The sequence below is a fragment of the Natator depressus genome, chromosome 1 (assembly GCF_965152275.1).
Source record: "Natator depressus isolate rNatDep1 chromosome 1, rNatDep2.hap1, whole genome shotgun sequence".
In the NCBI taxonomy this organism is placed as follows: Eukaryota; Metazoa; Chordata; order Testudines; family Cheloniidae; genus Natator; species Natator depressus.
Window position 1 is genome coordinate 3503307 of NC_134234.1, and position 4238 is coordinate 3507544.

At 54.9% G+C, this 4238-nt stretch overlaps 1 non-coding gene across 1 annotated transcript; it reads left to right on the top strand.

Moving 5' to 3' along the window:
• Positions 1-2880: 2880 nt before the first annotated feature.
• TRNAS-GCU (transfer RNA serine (anticodon GCU)) lies at positions 2881-2962 on the top strand. The gene has a single exon. It is a non-coding gene; the product is annotated as a tRNA-Ser (tRNA).
• Positions 2963-4238: the final 1276 nt, after the last annotated feature.

Genomic DNA, 4238 nt, shown 5'->3' on the forward strand with positions numbered 1-4238 from the left:
TGCAGCCCTTCCCTAGGAATGTTTTCCCCTTGCTTGGGATGCAGGCTCCAGAGATTTTCTGCAGCTTTGCCTTAAGGCTCTGAGCCTTGGGATATCTATGTTCTGTTTGAAGCGTGAATGGTTCCCATTCACACTTGGCTTAGCTCAGTGGTTTAGCTTTGTTCTCCATCCAAACTAGCACTGCCTCGTACTGATACCACCCTGATATATCAATCCTCACTACAAGGCCTGGCAGCGGGTGGCCCTGCTTCACAGGACGCAGTGTGCGCTAGAGGGTAGAGCATTGGACTGGGACTCAGGCTCTCTGCCGAGCCCTTCCACTGAATTGCTGGGCGACCTTGGGCAAGTCACTCCCCTGCTCTGTGCCTCAGTTTCCCCATCTGTACAGTAGGGATAATGATATGCGCACATACCAAGCAATTAGAGATCTCCTGATGAAAGTGCTGCGTGAGAGCTTGGTATTAGGACTCGCTACAGCTTGCAAACCTATAGATCACCTGCTGAGTGCCCACACTGTCCTCCTCCGCTGTGCCCCCGCATGCTCTGTGCCCTCTGGCCTCCAGCAACGCCTCTGGCTGATAGTAATGCAGTGAGGGCATGTTCTAAGCCCCCAAGTTGTGGCCCCCCCGGCCTGCTCACCAGCGTGTTCCCTCCCTTCAGCGAGTGCCCTCTCCCCGTCACATCCCCAGCTGGGGCTCCAGCTGCCAGGCCTGCTCTGAACCGGGGGAGAGCTCGGCATAGGGGTTTGCTCAACGAACTCGTTCCAGGCTCCGGCGCATGCAGGAGGGGGAACGCTGCCTGACCTCTCAGAGGAGGAGGGCTGTGGAGGGAATGGCCCAGGCGTGGCCGCTGCCCACGCAGTGATCTGGAGAGAATGTGAAGGGAGCTTTTCTGTGGCTCGGAGACCCGTGGGACATTGACATAACCTCCCTGGTCAGTGCCTTGGGGAGAGACAGGCCTGGAAGGTGCGGGGGGGAGGGGGTGCATGGGTGGTCAGAGCAGCCAGGCTGGGATTGGATAGTACGTCTACACAGGGACCCAGGCCAGCCATGGGGATTTTATCCCTGTGTAGATGTAGCCTTTGTGTGGCCTGTCAGCGCAGGAGAGATAACCAGCAACCCCCTTATCTCATCAGAGCCACACTCCTCCACTCTCCTTCCTGCTGGCTCGTGCCTTTTGTCTCTTTCTCCCTTTTAATATTAATTATAAACAATAATGAATTGGGAGCACTGGGGATGGAATTCCCCCCACACACACACACACATGCACCATCAACCATGCAGAGGGCCGGGACAGACCTATGCACCTTATACAGGCCTCATGCCGACCTCTCCTTGCCCGGGCTGGGTTCCTGAGGCCCACGCCCCCCACTCCCGTGGCCCAGACTGCTGCCTGTCCCCCCACTGCTCACACAAGCGCAATCCAAGTGCCCGGCCAACACAAGGAGGCTGCTGGATCCTGCCAGCTGGAAATAGACCCCGGCACCGGGAGTCCTGAGTGTTGTCCAGTGCTACATCCCCTGGGGTGGGGGGCATGAGGATGAGGATGTGATTGGTGGAAGGGGAACAGCCGGGGGACCCCAGCAGGCAGGTGCAAGTGAGGGCACCCTCAGCTGCATAGGCCACAAAAAACCCCGGGCCCAGAGAGGCATGAAGCTGGTGTTAAAGCCCCGGGTTCCTGCAGCATGCAGCTCCTGGCTGGAAGGCAGACTCAGGATCTGTTTCTCCGCTGGGCTGAATTTCTCCCTGGGGCAAGCTCACTCCTGATACTGGGCTTTACACCAGATATGCCGGCAAGATAAGAAAAAGTATGGGCTGGATGAATGAACAAAAAGGTGGATAGAAACCTGGCTAGATTGTCAGGCTCAACGGGTAGTGATCAACGGCTCCATGTCTAGTAGGCAGCTGGTATCAAGCGGAGTGCCCCAGGGGTCATTCCTGGGGCTGGTTTTTTTCAACATCTTAATGAATGATCTGGATGATGGGATGGATTGCACCCTCAACAAGTTTGCAGATGACACTAAGCTGCGGGAGAGAGATAGATATGCTGGAGGGTAGGGATAAGGTCCAAAGTGACCTAGACAAATTGGAGGATTGGGCCAAAAGAAATCTGATGAGGTTCAACGAGGACAAATGTAGAGTCCTGCACTTAGGATGGAAGAATCCCATGCACCGCTACAGGCTGGGGACCGACTAGCTAAGCAGCTGTTCTGTAGAAAGGGACCTGGGGATTACAGTGGATGAGAAGCTGGATATGAGTCAGCAGTGTGCCCTTGTTGCCAAGAAGGCCAATGGCATATTGGGCTGCATTAGTAGGAGCATTGACAGCAGATCTAGGGACATGATTATTCCTCTCTATTCAGCACTAATGAGGCCACATCTGGAGTATTGCATCCAGTTTTGGGCCCCCCACTACAGAAGGGATATGGACAAATTGGAGAGTTCAGCAGAGGGCAAAGAAAATGATGAGGGGACTGGAACACATGACTTATGAAGAGAGGCTGAGGGAACTGGGGTTATTTAGTCTGCAGAAGAGAACAGTGAGTGGGGATTTGATAGCAGCCTTCAACTACCTGAAGGGGGGTTCCAAAGAGGCTGGTGCTCGGCTGTTCTTAGTGGTACCAGATGACAGAACAAGGAGCAATGGTCTCAACTTGCAGTGGGGGAGGTCTAGGTTGGATATTGGGAAACACTATTTCACTAGGAGGGTGGTGAAGCACTGGAATGCGTTACCTAGGGAGGTGGTGCAATCTCCGTCCTTAGAGGTTTTTACGGCCAGGCTTGACAAAGCCCTGGCTGGGATGATTTAGTTGGGGATTGGTCCTGTTTTGAGCAGGGGGTTGGACTAGATGACCCCCTGAGGTCTCTTCCAGGCCTTCAAGACGAGGTGGCCGAGTGGTTAAGGTGATGGACTGCTAATCCATTGTGCTCTGCACGCGTGGGTTCGAATCCCATTCTCGTCGGTCCCCTTGCTTTAGTTACCTTTCGTGGGGGGAGGGATAGCTCAGTGGTTTGAGCATTGGCCTGCTAAACCCAGGGTTGTGAGTTCAATCCTTGAGGGGGCCATTTAGGGATTGGGGGCAAAAATTGGGGATTGGTCCTGCTTTGAGCAGGGGGTTGGACTAGATGACCTTCTGACGTCCCTTCCAACCCTGATATTCTATGATTCTAATCTTCCATGTCATGGCTCATCCAGGTGCGATTGCTTTACCTCAGCAAAATGCACAGTGGGGTTTCCCCACTTCTTGTGCCCGGTCTCAGATTGTTCCCAGCCCTATCCAGCGCTCTGCCTTCCCATGCAGACAGGCGTCTGGTGTAAGGAGTGGTAAGGGGCTGAGCTGCTGTCTGATCCTCTGGTTGGGCGTACTCCAGGACATAGGTGCAGTGCCCTGCGCAACAGGGGCCCTGACTTGACGGGAGCCTTTGGCGCTAGTGCACTATAAATGATTGATTTCACCCGCCCACACAAGGAGTACCGGGGGGGGCAGGTATGCTCCCAGCACACCAAAGTACCAGGGCCATGTTCTCCTCTCTGTGAAGCCGGTGTCAATCCAGAACTGCTACCCTGATGCTGGATTTACACCACTGCAACAGAGATCAGAATTCCACCCCGGGGTCAGTAGTTGCTTGTTCCTGGTCCCACGGGATTCAGCTTCTCTGCAGGTGGAATTCCACCCATGTCATTCCAGGCCAGGGAAGAATTTGGCTCGGGGAGTTTTTCCACAACATAGCAGAGCCCGACCTTCCTTTCTCCACCTGGGGATCTACTGCTCCAAAGAGCAGGCCGGGCTCTGGAGAGGAGGCGAGTCAGAGATGGGTAATGCATCCCTGGGAGCATTCAGGGGTGTCTGCCCCCGGCAGCTTGCACCTAGGGCTAATCCCATTCTGAAGGGGCTGTTTAAGATGGTGCCACTCCTGCCCCAGTCCCGAGGGCCCTGTTCCAAAGAGCAGAGGGGAGAGCGAAGGGAGAAGCAGCGAGGGAGGGAAGGAAGGAAAGAAAAACAGACTGGGAAATTGACCTGCATCGATAAGGGAGCCCTTGCTTATCTGCCAGTGCAGGGTTGGGTGTGGGAAGGGGGCTGGCTAGCCATACAAAAGAGCAGCCACGTGGCTTAGAGGATGGGTCCCCACGGGAGCCAGGCAGAGTTTTCACCAGGTGGGAATTAGGGACACAAAACTAACCCAGCAACGTGGGAAAGCAGTCCAGGCAGGCGGGTCTTGCAATGTAAGGCAGGCTTA